We start from the raw sequence: 16,188 nt of genomic DNA, 5'->3' as shown, positions 1-16,188 counted from the left end.
ATGTATATGTAGAGCATCATGAGCGTCATGGTATATGCACAACATGGAAGACCTCATACGCTGTGTATGTATACGCTGTCTCATGTTGTATATAAAGTTGCTGCTCTCATATGCTATATGGAAGACCGGATACGCTATATGAGAAGACATGTAAACACAGTGATGGAGACATGTCAAACACCGTACATGGAGACATATAAAATGCAATCTATATAAGAAACCGCAGCAAATACATGAAGCCGCAGCAAATGCACAAAGCCGAAGTCAGTGTATGAAGCCACAGCCAAATGCATGCAGCCACAATATGTTGACCTACGTAGTTAATGAAGACCCCTTCTACGCAGACATGGAGACATCAATATGTTGTAATATATACGCAATCACAAAGACATTTCTACGCTCTCTGCACAGTCAACGTAATTCATTTATATGCAGAGAGACCTTACAGTCAATGTAATGCCCTCATCTATACACAGGGTAGAGAGACCATACTCATTGGCAAATTTCGCAGGAAATGAAGGCAACATACATGCCGGAAATTATGCAGGAAATAAACAACGCAGCAAGACGTAGTAAGATCACTCAGGCAATGGTAGCCGCAGTAAGGAAGATAGTTACTCGCTGTAAATAGAGACACTTAACCACAGCAAGCTCAGCAGTAATGTCTCGGCATCAATTTAAGGATGAGCTTCTCAAATGTTGTCACAACGGTAATCTCTCAGTTATCATTATAGTTTCTATATAGTGTTTATGTAATCATGATGAAACTGTCATTATAATAATGAAGCCCTAAATGAAGCTATCTAACAAAAAGCATAGTGAAGATCTCAATAGATCTCATCATTGGGAAGATGTTGTTGTAACAACTTCAAAAGGTACAACAAGCATGATCTCAGTAAAGGTGCAACAATGGTGCAACTGTGGTGAATGATGTAATGGGCAGCATCATGATAAATGAGATCATGAGCATGGGCAGCATGATGTAGATCATGGACAGCATGATGTATGGGCTGCACAGTGATGCATGAGATCAAGAGCAGCATGATGATGCATGATGCAGTATGCAGTGGTGCAGCTTGAGAACCTGATGTAGGATGATGATAGGTGAAGGAGTCACCTTGGAGGATCAGTTGAAGCAGAATGTCTTCAACTGATCTCATTGTTATAGGAGATGATCTATGCTCAGATCTAGACAAGTCAAAGTGTTGACTTCTGTTGTAATTGTTGTCTCTCTCTCTCTTTCTCTTTTGAACTTTGAAGATAAAAGAAGATTTGATCAAAATGGTTTCCCCACACATTGTGGGGTTTGTCCCTGGCTCGCGCCATATCTTGTGTCCTCTTGTCTTGGCTTGTCTTCTTCATTTTATATTTATGTTCTATCTGCAGTTTATCGTAATGCTGATGTGATTGCTAACTATGAAAATTGAAATAAATTGCTCTAGCATAGAACATACCTAATCTTAACACCATGACATGATTTGGACATCGACACCATAAGAGACTATAGTGAACGTCTATTGCAAGATGTCTTTCGGCTTCAACTATCGAGGAGTGATGGAAAGGCTAATTGACCTCTTTATCATCCATTGTACAATATTATATTTGAACAAGATCCACCTTGGATGTCCCGAGAAAAAATGGAGGTGATAGTAAACATTGTATATTAGTATGCCTCGCCAAGCAGCACCTTCATCAGATTGTTTCACGAAGAGAAGCCTTTGCATGTTCTACCAAGGTATTCCAATAAGAAACTGATCATGCAAGAAGCTTCATACCACCTCGCTACATGGTTTTCAGCAGAACTGCATAGGAAGAAGAAAGAGCCATGTCGTACTCTTCCATTAAGGATCGAATTATATAATATTAGGAGCTTGAAAAATGGAGATGCAAAAGATGAAATTCATGTTCAGAACAAGGATTTTAATCCATATGATTCCCATGGTATTTGCAAGGATGACAATACAAGAGTTTACTTTCTGTGTATCAACGAGACATTTCATTGGCCAAAGGAGGATCCTTAGAGGTACTACTACAATGCCTTTGCACCCAATGATCCAGTAAGTATAACAAGAACTTGGAAGGCTTTTCTACAGATAGAAGTAGCTCTAGAAGTAACAATAATAGTATCAGAAGGAAACAATCCAATGCAGAAAAAGGAAAAGACAATATTCTTGATGATCTATAGGGAGAGAAAAGCTTCAAAATTATGGCAAATCCTATTATAGCAAAGGAATCTTTGGCAGCGAAATCAAAGAGGGGGGGAAAGGATGAAGAGAGAAGATCGGAGGAAGAGAGAAAAGAAAAGATTGCAGGAAGCAAAATTGAAGATGTAGGAGACAGAGAAGAAGATGGAGGAAAAAAAAGAGTTAAGGAGGAGAGAAAGAGAAGAGAAGTGGAAGCAAGAAGAATAACAAAGGAAAGGTGTAATGACAGAGGAAAAAGCATTAATAAAGGTTGATGAGCTAGAACAATAAATAGTTAAGGAAGAAGGTGAACAGATTCAGGATCAAGAGCTTGTTCATCAGATTAAGTAATTGATTTAAGTGATAGACATGGAGTTGGATCATGAGACGCAACATGAAGACGCTGACCTGATACCGAAAGAATCACATATCATCCCTTAGTCTCCACCACATCCAGTAGCAGAGCCGACTTTGAGCGAGTAAGGAGATGCTATTCTCCTTGATGATGGTCTAATCATGGATGTGCACAATCTATCACTTGATGTGTTCTAGAAGAGGATTGTAGAAGCTCAGAGGAAGCACTTTTTGGATGATCATGTATCATGACCTGCATTCATCAAAGAAAGGGTGATAGTGTCATACACTAGGAAGTAGCCAACTTCCTTTGCCCAAGCAACAGAAACATGCTCAAATGTTTAGTGTATGGTAGCAAAGAATGGACAACTGGGAAAGAACATATAGGCTGTCAGGAAAGAGGCAAGACAACTCTGATCATCAGTGCATAATGCATGTTTCTACATTAGGGGAGATGGGGACATTGATACACTATGAAGTATCAACACTTTGTGATACCATGTGAAAGCTCTATGAGGGATTTGTCACCATGTATAAAGTAGTTGTTTGTTTCCATGCCCCAAAGTCATGGAGAAAATATTTTGTTCAAACTCTCAAGAACCTTCATGTTTCCATCGCCCATGCACAAGAGTGGACAATGCGGTACAAAGGGAGCCTGCTTAACTTTGCAAAGAAGATGAAGCCATAGGAAGAGGTGGATAATGTGAAGGTAGAAATGTTGATTCAAAACAACAAGCAACTCACCCATTCATAGGTAGCATACATTCCTCATTTCTGTGTGTGTACATTAGCTTAGATGTCTTGGTGAGAAAACACCAGATCCCATTAATTGTTTGCCTCATCAATGCTAAACCTAAGAATCCAGTCACACTAGATATCAATGAGTACTTGGAGAAACTAAGATGATAAGCCACCACCGAAACCTTGGATTTGAATGCACACAACATGAAGAAGTACATCGGTGGTCTTGTCAAGGTCAAGACAATGCTACTAGTGCCTCAGAACTAGTTGGGCACAGCTTCTAAGACAATATACCTTGATGACATGGAGATTACAATCCACTTCCAGAAACACATAGTTGAGTAATTTGGGGATACCATCACACAATCACACAATACCAAGCTTGGCACCAATATGTGACCGAGAATCAACAAGTGGAGGTTGCTAATATGGACTTTCCCTAAGCTCTAGAATCATAGTGTTGTGTCTTGCTAGGTTGTCTCTAGCCTATTCTCTCCTATATGGGTACATATGGAAAATTTAATATTGTTTGTAAATATGTCGTAGGTCAAATTCCAAGTGTCAATATTGGAATATAAAAAGTCATCGTGTATTGTAATGCGTCATTTACTGAAGAAGTTGAAGATTCATGAGGGAAGTCAAAGAGTCACAAAGGGGAATGTCAAGCGTAACTCCACCATTTCTTATAACTTGAACCTCATAACTCACAGTAAAGGCTTTTGGGAGCCAAGTGTTTGGCGAGGCTTAGGCTTAGAGAAGGCTTGGGAGTATTGTGAAGAACCTTGACTTCTCCATAGCGTAGGGTGAGTATACTTCTTTGGAGGAGAAGGTGTTATTGACTATAGTGTTCCACTATTGGGGTTAATGGTCATCAATGGTGTATGTAAGGATGGAACTTTCACTTATAATAATAAAATGAGATCCAACACACTTTCATACATATATTGTTAATATAGTAGGAATATTCTTGTTGTATTGGAAATGTATGTTATCTAACTTATGCTTATGATTATGAACTACTCTCTATGCATTTGTATGAATCTTTTTGAATGCATGTTGTTGGATTAACACATCACTTTAACTTGTGGACTATTCTGCATTTTAGCTGGTGATGTCATTTCACTTGTGTGTTCCTTTCAAGCTGTGTACTATTATAGGCTTCTAAGCAGTGCACTTCCTTTTCCCCTCCATGTGTTAGAAATTTCATGCATGACACTTGACTCTTCTTGAGGGCACACACTTACTCTCACCCAATTTATCATAGTTTCTTCTATGTGATAGCGCGGTCAAGGAATTACACTACCACTGGATGATGGGACTCTACTCCAAATGGTGTGAGGTCTAGGTGGGAATTCATATCGGGGGGATTCCATGAATGTTGGCAGGTCCAGCACCATCAACATTTAAGGCACTAGAAGGAGTGCTAGATGAAAAGTGGAGCCCTTAAACTCTATTTTGAATTTCTACACATATTTCATGACTTCTTCCCAAATCAAAACCCTGGCATGTTTTTCTAACTCTGCACATTTTTAAGTACCAACGAGCATTTTAAATGACTTATCCAGAATTAAGTTCAATGGTGAGGGTGGAATAACGTTTCTCAAGCACGTAGTTTCTTTTACTAGTTTCTATGATAGGTGTGAAATCCCATTTCAGGATATTTTCTGTGGGTTGTTCAATTTCATGTTTGAGAGGTGTGCAAGGAAATGGTGTCATACATTTTGTTGGGAATGAGTCCCTTGGGGTAAAATTTGGGGTTAAAATCCCAAGTTTTGGGGCTAAAGGCCCAAGTTTTGTATAAAGAATGTAAAGTCCCTACATTTTGTGGTCGCGGAGCATGAAGATGTAAACAATCAAAAAGGGTTTCCACCCTTAGTTTAGATAGTTTGTGTCAGCTTGATGAGATCTGCCCTGGTCCACAAGCCATGGGAATGTATAAAAGGGGAGTCTTCGAAGAGTCTAAGGAAAGTTTTTAGTAGAGTTCTAAGTAAGTTTTTGGGCCTATGAGAGCTAAGAGTGAAGAGTCTTATTGTAGGTAGAGGCTCTATAGCTGAGTGTGGAGAGGCCTAGGGTAGAGGTCCGCAGCTGAGTGCGTGGACCCTTGCAGCTATGTGTGCAAGGAATTTATAGTGTCTACTGGAGATCTGAACCATCAATAAAGTGAATTATTCTGGAGAAATCTGTGTATGAGCTATTCTACTTCTGTTATAAATGTTTGCGATTATGTTATGTTGAGTACTGGATTTATGATTTAATGCTATATTGATGCGCGATTCTATCTATTTTACTTTGTCGTATGAACGCAAGTAACAATATCTATTTATGCAAAGATAATCATAATGCATGTTCAAGTTAACCACTACATAAGCCAATCTAGGTAGACTCAGAAGTAAGGATAATTACAGAGGCGTGTAAGCATCTAAATTGACTTTTGAGGGTTTGCGAAGGATGATCAGAGATTTTCATGAAAGTTTCAAAGCCGAACAATGGAAGTACTTTGATAAGCCCTAAAGGGCTTATAGATCCGTGTGAAGGAAGGTTTATGGTATAAAACGACATCACAACCATCTCAGGGTGTGGAAGCTTGGTTCCTGTTATCACTCAGGTTGCTCCTTGGCTCCTAAGGGAATACGATCGAGCTAACCACTAAGCAATCTTTTAGCTGCAGGTCCTAGCCTACCTTCAACCAGAGAGGGCTCTCTCTTTATGTTTTAGCTTTGTTTTGGAGTAATTTTAGGCTAGTTATGATGTACTGGGTTTTGTTTTAAATTTGGTTGGATGATGATTTCAGGCAGAACTGGGATGCAGTCTCAAAACAGTCTAGACTATTGGGCAATGGAGTCAATGGTGGTATACTACTGAAATTACTTCTTTAGGGAAAAGGTAATGCTACAGAGCTAGGCATGCATCTATGGAACAATTCTTCAAATCTGGGAATCAATGGCATGGAATAAGGGAATGAAAGGAAGTCAAGGATCTTTCACTATGCTGATAGAGGGAAAGTGTGAGAATATTATCTAGGAGCAATTAAGAATTCCTAAACAGCATTCATAATGAGAGAATCAGTGCAAACATGAGCAATTAAGAATTCATATTTATGACTAATTATGAAGAAAACATAGTTAGAAATAGAGATTGAGCACAGGGTGTATTCAAACAAGTCTTGAGCTATTCTTCTTCTCTATTTCTAAGATCATGAAACATATCTGAAACTTGTAAACACAGAAAAGACAAAACACGGTTTAGGAAAACTTATTGTTCCATTAAACGACACAGGAATTCTGTATCAAAACGCAGTTCATTACTTTCACATCCAGACAGTGCAGATACCATGAACTTCACTAGCCATTTGTATTAGAAAGTCTGAAAATTTATAGCACAATGTCTTAGAGAGAAAATCACCAACCCCAAATACGTTCTGTGGGGAGGTATATATACAAAAAAGAGATACAAAATATCTAGTTGATGAGTTAATAACTCGTAACTTATTTTACCAACTCTTAAGGAACAGTAGATGAAAGAGTAAATGTTGCAGTAAATATGAATGTGATAATTGTCCACTTTGTCAGAAAATTTTGACTTTTGGAACCAACTGAGTCGGCTGAGGCTCCGCTTTTAAATTTGCACTTTTGGGCTTGTTGTCCCAATGCTTAGCTGAGTCACTACTTTGCTGTCCTGCTCTGCCTGTTGTCTGCATACTTAATTTTGCTGAGCTGTAGCTGACCAAACTTTTAAGCTGAAAGAAGAGGAAAAAGGATCGAAATTACCTGGGCAAGATTTCCAGCATTGCTTCCCACCAATATTCTTTAGGCAGTTGATGTATTTGTATCTTTATTAATGTCTCATCTGCCTCAGTATATCTGTAAAAATTGGGCGGGACCTCGAACAAGTGATTGATCTCATGCTCAATGTAAAATAAGTTTTCCAGCTTGTCATAAAGGCTCTGTCCGAATGGAGGTCCTGTTTCCCCTGAGGCACTTGTGGATGCTGTAATCTGATCTGAAATATAATTATTCATCCTAGTAACATATTGTTCACGAGTCAGCAGTCTTGCAGCACTAGTCAATAGGCTGGGCAATCCTCTGCTCTACAATGCTGCAAGCTTTAGCTTGAAATCATCTACTTATGCCTACATTTCCTAACACTTTCTTTCTAGAATTTAGACAAAATTTCTTAGGGTCAACACCATTTTTGCTGTCAGAACAGTATCTGTCCTGTTACTGATATCTAATGCTGCCAACTCTTCTTTGGTATGAGTGTTCAGGAAATGAATCATTTTAGTAGCCTGCTCAGGCATATTTCCCAATGCTGCCCTAGCCCTTTGATTCTCAAATTGAGCTAGGCCTATCAATTCTATCTATTCATGCATGGTTTGGATTGATTTCCATTGTCCAGTGATTGATTGGCCAATTTTGGCCCACAAAATATTTTTTATTTCAGCTAGAGTCTTTTCCAATTTCAGCTCCTTCTCCAAGGCTTTTATTTTGTCGTTCAAGGCCTTAATTTCCCTTGTTTTTTCAGCTATTGTCACCTTGGACTTACCGTAGCTTACTTCGAGTTTGGCCAAATTTTCTTTGGTCTCTTTTAGTTCTGTTGTCTGGACTTCTATCTCTTTGACAACCTTCATCATTTCTTCCATGCTCATGCTAGATTCAAGTGTTGTTGTAGTTGCTGATGTTGTAGTTGTTGGGATGACTGGAAGGATTGCTACTGCTTGTGTAGGAGGAACAGGGACATCAATTGGAACTATTTGAGGTGGCTGGGAGGTCGACTCTCCATGCTTGCCTTGGACTGTTCTTTCCAATTATTTCTCCATATTAATTATTCTTTGGTTCATTCTCATCAATAGATCCATTGTATCCTCAACATCTTTTTCTTGTACTAGCTCTGCAGTTTTAGGGTGCATAGTAGAAGGCAACCCCAATTGTTTTCTGAGGGCATCAATATCATCTTCTTTTTTCTTCATAAGGGCTCTGGCACCCTTAGGATCCTTAGGATCATGTCCTAGGTCCACAATAATGTCCTCCAATGTTTTTATTCAGTTGTCTTTGGCTGAGGAGGACATTCTTTCCAAATCTAGTTCAGTATTTGTATTCTTCAAAGATTCCTTCAATTCATGGGCTAGCATGGCCTTATCTGCTACAATGGCATAGACCATCTCACCTGTTTTCTTGTGCAATTCTATTTGATCCATGGGGTGAATGTCCTTGGCAAGGACCTCTAAATTTGTCTTCACATAATCTGCAGTCGACTGTGGCTACTGTATCTTCGGCTTGAAATGGCTAAGAATCATTTATTCTTCTTTGAAATCATAAGCTGCCATCAATATTTGTTGTTTGGCAGGTGTTTCCTTGAGGAACTAATCATATAACTGTACTCTTAATAGTTCATTTTGAGCCTTGATTTCCATCAAAGCAGTTTTGATACCAAGTGGCCGCTTGCTTTGTTGTGTTGAGGAGGATACCTCCATGCCATGCTGCCTCTCTTGCTCTTGCTGGAAAGAGCTAGTAGGTGTTTGTTGGCTTGCTTCCCTTTCTCTCCTTGGACTTTCTAGGACCTCTTCACTAATTTCCTCCTCAACTAGAGGATCAAATTTTTGTCTCTTGGCTTTGGGCTACTGGGTAGACCCACTAACGGGTGTGGAGTCTTCTCGGTCTCACTTCTTACCTCTTTCCTCATTAGCAGGAGTTTGTAAAGTTGGCACTTGCAGTGCCTCTGTTTGCTATGGAGGGGCCTGCCCTTGAGTTTTCTTTATTGAGGTGGCAGGCTATTCTATAACCATCTCTTGCGCTGCATGCATCACTTATTTTCCTTTTGTTGTACCTGTTGCTGATGTAGATGGTTCTTGGGTAGCTTGTGAAGCTCCAAAAGTGGATGAACCCTCTCCGACTTGATGTGGAAATTTCAATGTTACCTGGTCAAAAGAATCCAAGTCAAGAGTTTTTTCTAAATCTTTGACATTTTGCTCCATAATTTCTTCTTGAGTAAACTCCTCAACTAGTGTCCCTACCACCCACTCATCTTGGTTGGCATATTGTTCAATGTGTGGGGTTTTGCAGTGTTCATATGCTGTCAGCCTATATTTAACTCTTCTGGCACTGATAAAGCCATTCGGGTCATAAGGGACCCACCAGAAACTCCTTTTCAGCTTGAGCTTCTCCTTCAATATTTGGTCAGCATCTTGCCAACCTTCTTTCTTGTTCATAATAAAGGGGCCTAGATGGTCTTTAAATTTCAGGCGAGCTTTCTTCTTGGCACTATGAAAATGAGTGAGATCTAAATTGATGAGTTTCCTATAGTACTCCAAGGCAAACAGTCTCATTGGTACATATCTTGGGAGCCTATAAGGACAGAGCTCACAGCCATAGATTCTAATGACAGTGTGATTTTGGTAGAGATACGAATCACCTATTTTGTAATTCTTGGACAACTGCAAGATCTTATGCATGTCATATGATAATCTAGGAGGGGAAGTTCTCATTAGGAGACAAGAGACTGGATAAACAAATTGGTCAATGAACTCACAGTAGGAATATGGGGAGTTTTGAACCTCATGAAAAACTGATGACCAAAAGATAACAGACCTTCTTTCACCCTTTGAATCCAACTTCTTGATGGGGCATTGGAAGCATTCAGACTGGTAATACATGAACAGATGATATATATAGGATGAATATTTAAAGACTCCCTCCCTATCCAGTTTCACTAGCTGGTCATGTATTTTGTTGGAGATGAATTTGGCATAATTATACTTGACAGCAGGGGGTTGTCCTGGACTATATGCAGACAATAAGACCTTAATGGTTTCATCAATGTGCTCACTTGTTTTGAAACCTAATACATAGGAGATCATATCTACAAGCAGTTTTCCCACCTCATTGAAGTTGACATATAGGAATGGAGGTGTTTCTGTAGGCTGGTGGTCTGCCCTCATGAATGTCTTGGCAATTCTTGCAATCTCAGAGCTGGAGAGCTTGGAGCCTTCATCCAACATGTATTTCATAAAACAAGGGACTAGAAGCCGAGTTTGCTTGAAATTTACAATTTGGTTAATGGAATCAATAGTGATATGGAAGAGTATGCTCGGAGATGGAGACTTGATAGCTCTCTGAGTTGGATCATAGTTCTCAGCACATAGACGGATAATCTCAGGAAAAATATTAACAGAAGGGAGGAAGTAAAAAGGTAAATTAGACTCTAATATGTTGTACATGTCACAGTTGTTTGAATAATTGTTTCTCAACTGGCAGAAGGTCTACAAGTGATTCCTGTCCCCAACCAAATCCTAAATGAGGTAATCCTTATCGGCTAGAGGCATTGCTTCAAGCTCTTTGTTGGGTGGATTTATAAGAGTAATGTTTAAAGCTGTTGGACTGGCCATTTTGAAATTGTTCTGCATTTGTGCTTGGAATAAAGATTAAGGCAACAACAGGTTGAAAAAACTTGCTTATGAAGATTAGCAAAGGAAGTGGAGACTGAGCTTAAATGGGACAATAGTCTTGACTGTCTGAAACTATGATGAAAGAGACAAATTTTGTAGAGTTTAGACAAGTTTCTCTTCTCTTTGATGAATTCAGTGGGTTGATAAACTGTGAGGGAAAATACAGAGGGAATGGGGATTATTTAAGCCCAATTAGTGAAGTTTTTTGTAGTGGAATGTAGCAAAGGGGACAATGCACGGGCAATATGAAGTTTTGTCGGGAACATGAACTTGAAAATGATTTTTCAATGGTGAATTTGCAAACGGGTGTAGGTTTACATGGTTCTTTTTGAGCTTGGGGTTTATCAGTTAATTTTAGGCAACATTTAGGTGTGCGAGAGTCTTTAATTTGGGAATTTGCAAGTAATCAAGCAAGTGAAATGGAGAAAATTGTGAAAAACAGGGTTACCAGGCGAAATTCGGCAAATACCTGGATTTTAGGCACCGAGGGTGGTCGAGTTGGTACAATGGTGAACAATGGAGGTGAACCTGTAAGAGGCAGTGTCTCGATTGTTTGAATTTGAACTCTGGTGGTAAAGCAGCATAAAACAGCATGTGTAGCTCTCAGAACTGACCAATGAAAATGAACAAAAATGGTCGAATTGGCGTATTTTTATGAAAATTCAAGACTTTGGTGCTTTTGGCGCTTTTTTGGGATGACGTCAGCATGATGTCATCTAGTGGGTAGTGGGTACAGCACGATGATGTGGCAGCTGACTTAGGCAGTGACGTGGCAGAGGACACGCTGGCGGGGCGGGGACGCGAGTGGGTGACGTGGTGTTGACGTCATCTAGCGGAGGCTGGTTTCTAGTTTCCTCCCGCACCACCTTTGGGCCTAAGCAGTTTTGGGGAGGGGGCCTCCGAACACGCCAGGAGGATGACGCGTGGCAGGGGTATAGTAGGGAAACCGCCCATCCCCTGGACACTAACCTCTGGCGGATTAGGATATGAAAATGACCGCCCACTGTTGATCTGTGGAGTGGGATATCAGACGGCGGACGGGGCTAGTGGAGTGACGGATGGTTAGGCGTAGGACCCGCCCAAATATAAAATGATAATATGCCATGGGGGGGTGGAAACTTTCGTTAATGTGGGTTTAAGAGTTACGTGCACCGCAAGAATGTTTAATGTTTAAATAAACGTTTAAACACCAAACTTTTAAAAATGAACATGTAGGGTGTAATAACAAGGTTTATGAGCGAAGGGGAATGGCTATTAATTTAACCAGAGGTTAAATTAACTCCAGGTTAGGACGTGGAAGGGTTCATATTAGTCCCAAATGCACTAATATCTCCCAATACTATGTTACATAGTTATAGTGCTATAGGGTAGGATATTTAGTATTTTTTGGGGTTTTTATATGATTTTTTGTAGAAGTAGGGGTACGAACATAGGTTAGGGAGCTATATAATAAAATTAGAGGTTAATATGATTTTGTGGAGTGAACGTGTAGGGGAGAGGCTAAGTTTATGAAATGAAACTTAGACATAGGAAGTGAATGGAATGTGGAAGAAAAGGCTTTTACACAAGAAATGTGGCTTCATGTCCTTGAGAAAAGCTTAAAACCTGACTTAGTATTTTACAAAAATGCAGTGAACGCAGGACTTGTTAGGCAGATCCCAAGGCCGTTAAGGGGATGTTAGTAAGAGACTTTTTGGGGGGAGTGAAGGGGAATTAGACTTGCTTCCAAAGTTATGCCATCAAACAACTGCTTTGACATTTCTTTCATTGATGAGATGAGCTCTCCTTGACAGTACCATAAGTGACCAAAACTTTGCTTCTACAACGTCAAACTACCTACCCAGCCTAATACACCTAAAATTTTTTCTTGCTTTTGAATGGGTGCACTTAGACTTGCAAACTCTAATTATCCTCTTTTCTTTTGACTGCACTCCTATCTAAATGTACCCTTATCTCTTCCAAAGACCCAGATTAAGCAGTTGGGCTCCTTAATATCTCTACCTAGCTAGTCACCTGCCAAGCTTGAATTGTTTAGATAGACATTATTTCTCTATTCTACAACAACAATTTAAACATGGCATGGTCCAGATTGAACTGTTGGGCCACGCATCAAGTGTGATAACAACAATACTTACATCATATATCTATATACAAAATATGGAACCTTTGCAGCATCAAATATGAACATATTTGGCACTTCCACTGTCAATCATGAAAAATGAAACCTATTGGTATAGGAAGCTAACAGTTCCTACATTCCCCCCATGCTGCTTCAGGTGAGACTTCAGTCCGCGCTTAGCGGATTGATGCCGAAAGGACCAGTAGTGTAGGGATTTTCTTGGCTTCTTGACATTGAACCTGGGTCAGGGCCCATTAAGCCAAAAAATGGTTCCATTGTCGAGACCGGGATCTGCATAACGAGATATGTGATGTCGCATCATTAGAATCCATGTAAGAAAGAGATCGAAGACTAGTTGGATAGAAAGGTCCACGAATTCGCGGCACAAGAAAAGAGGAATTCGTGATTGACAAAAGAACAGTGGTTGGATAGATACATGTACATAGAAACACATGAGATCTTCTTTTGTTCCTTCCTTCTTGAGTTTTATGAGTGGATCGCAAAATTTGCAGATGACCAAGGAAGGTGGAGGCTTGACAGTCCAATAGTCTAGACTCCAGAGTTAGTGCGGAGATTAGAAACCTTTGAAGATAAGATTGTGCATGATGTCAATCATTGGTTCAATTATATCATAGGAGGGTTCGTGGCAGAGTTCACGATCAATACCTCAGCCAGTTACAATGAAGTACAACCCCACTTCTTCAAGGGATAACGAGGTAAGTATTTAAAATTGTCAAATACTTGGATTAAGATTCTCTTGTGTGAAAAGTGAGTTATACAATTACCTTGATGTTTTGGGCTACATGAAGTGGAAGGACATTCAGGAATAAGGGAAGAACAGGCCCTGAAAATAGCTCGTTAATTGAACCCCCTCTGAGTGACGAGGAGGAAGCATCACAGGAATCTCCGCCGAGCATTGTTCAATTGAGAAAGAAAGGGTTCCCGTGAATACCTTATCCACCAACACTGCCTCCATCTTCACCTCCACCGCATATGCCTTCACCTACACCACCTCTGCCTTTTCCATGTTCAATATGGAAAACTTTGTAAAGCTACCTATGTTCAAGGGCATGGGAAATGAAGATCCAGACCAGTTCTGGTTCGTTATGAAGGTTGTATGGGAAGCTCAGGGTATCACAGATGATCAGATGAAGAAAGCAACATTGGTTAGTGCTTTTCAAGACCGTACACTAGCATTGTACATTAAGTACTACACTGATAATCCAATGTCCACATTGGGAGATATGCAGACTGCGCTGAATAAGGAATTTAGTAGACCTAAGTCTAAGGTGCAATCAATTGTGGGATTCAAAGAGATCATGATGAAGCCTGGTGAGACACCCTGGGATATGGATTAGAGATTGAAGTGTACAATCCGCGAGGCTAACATGAATCTGACTAATACGCAACACCTTGAATGGTTTTTGGCTTCACTCCTACCTCATCTAAGGGTTGTGCTATCACAACAGAAGACTCAGACCCAAGCGGAAGCTCTGTAAATTGCGATGAGATTGCAAGAGACATCGATGCAAGATGCTAATATGGGGGTTCAATAGATTCATATGCAGTTGTAAAACCTTTGCCTAGAAATGTAGATTCTGAAGGAAGATAGAATAGATCAACCCCAAGCATGCGAAGAAGTTTTGTGCCTGAAGAGAAAAAGCCAGGGGCATGACAAAGATCACTGCCTAGTTTTCACAGATTATGTTGTAGCAAGGGACCCAATTCCTATGAGGTCAGAAGCTCCAGTAGGGCCAAGTACAGGGCCTGCACTATGGTGTGCTATCTGTCAGGTAGCTGGAAAAAATGCAACAAACGATTGCCATTTGCTGCAGAAATTCATATAGACACGACAACAACTCTTCTATAACTTCTGTCAATCAGTGGGACATGATGAGTGAAATTTCCGTAGTTACGAATTAATGATGGATAGAAAACCTACATACACGATTCAAGTAGAAACGCGACCCACAGAATAGGGCAATGAAAGAGCGGAATGCGAGGCAAAGGTGGAGGAGGACCCAGTAGAGGTCAAGGGGAGGTTATTTGTTACAATTGTGGGGGACCAGGACACTACGCGCGAGACTTCCCGAATCTGACACATCTGTCATGCCTCTATTGTACTCCGTTTGACCATGCAATGGAGGATTTCCCTATATTTTTGTCTAAGATACGTGAAAAGGGGGTGCAACCTCAATAGTCGACTAAGAACCTGCACATGATGAGGGTTGATCCTCATGAGGAAGATCCTAAGGTAAATATTGTGCTGCAGAGTGGAGCAACGACTAGTGAAGATAAGGGGAAGCAGTTTGAAGAAGGTGAGTGGGTCTGCAAAGCATGAGAAAAGGAGACCGATTTTGATCTAAAACGTAGAAAATAAATGTTTATGGAAGCAAAGAAAAGTTTCGCTGAGGCCTCTACCTCAGGGATTCAGGAGAAGTTGGCTGATGAAATGGACTTGTCCATGATTGCCACGTTTTTGGAGACCTGCATGAAACTGCTGCGCGATAGCAAGGCAGTGAAAGGACTGAAGAGTTGACCAATAGGTGCACTAGGAAGGAAAATTATACTGATAGACCACAGATAGTCAAAAATATTGGTAGGCATAAGACGAGAACGGGGCATGAGATGCAACTTACTGCAGAAAGAAGAGAATATGAGATGGATCAAATTAAATTAGATTTGGGGATCGACGTGAATGCTTTTCCAAAACATACATGGGAGAGAATGGGGAGATGTATGCTACAGTGGTCTTTGATTCAGTTAAGGATGTCGAATCAACAGAAAATCATCCCAATGGGGGGATTGCAGGGGGTATTGAAGGTGTGAGCACGCTAGCTGATTTTGAAGTGATAGAGATTATGGATGATGTTAATCCCTATCCCGCTCTCCTTGGGATCAATTGGGCGAACGACATGAATGGGATAATCAACCTGAAGAAGCAGAAGATGATATTTGAGAAGAAATCGCTCTACGTAATGGTGCTATTAAAACCTGCAGAAGGGCCACGCTGTATTGAACCGGTCCATGATTATGAAAGTGATGACGATTTGGACAAGATTTACAAGATAACAGTGAGAGATGAGGATTGGGTGAATCCAACAACAAACGGACGTATTGCATGGGACCGCGAGAGTTCCTGCACATCAGATTTAGACGAAGAACTGGAGTAGTTGCAGAATCAACTACATGAAGTATCTATGTTGTGGTGTAATATGGTGACCAAGTCATTGCACTATGTATCATTAGAGGTAATAAATCTACCTTAATATGATGGTTTAACTATTGTTGATCACTTTTTGGATGCATTTGAGAGAGAAGTGCCAGAGAAACATTGCTTCTAGGCCCTA

The sequence above is a fragment of the Pinus tabuliformis genome, chromosome 3_2 (assembly GCF_031772625.1).
Source record: "Pinus tabuliformis cultivar Carrire ecotype Pingquan chromosome 3_2, CPIR1, whole genome shotgun sequence".
NCBI classification, from domain to species: domain Eukaryota; kingdom Viridiplantae; phylum Streptophyta; class Pinopsida; order Pinales; family Pinaceae; genus Pinus; species Pinus tabuliformis.
The sequence above is the reverse complement of the archived record's forward strand: the minus strand, read 5'-3'. Positions refer to the sequence as shown.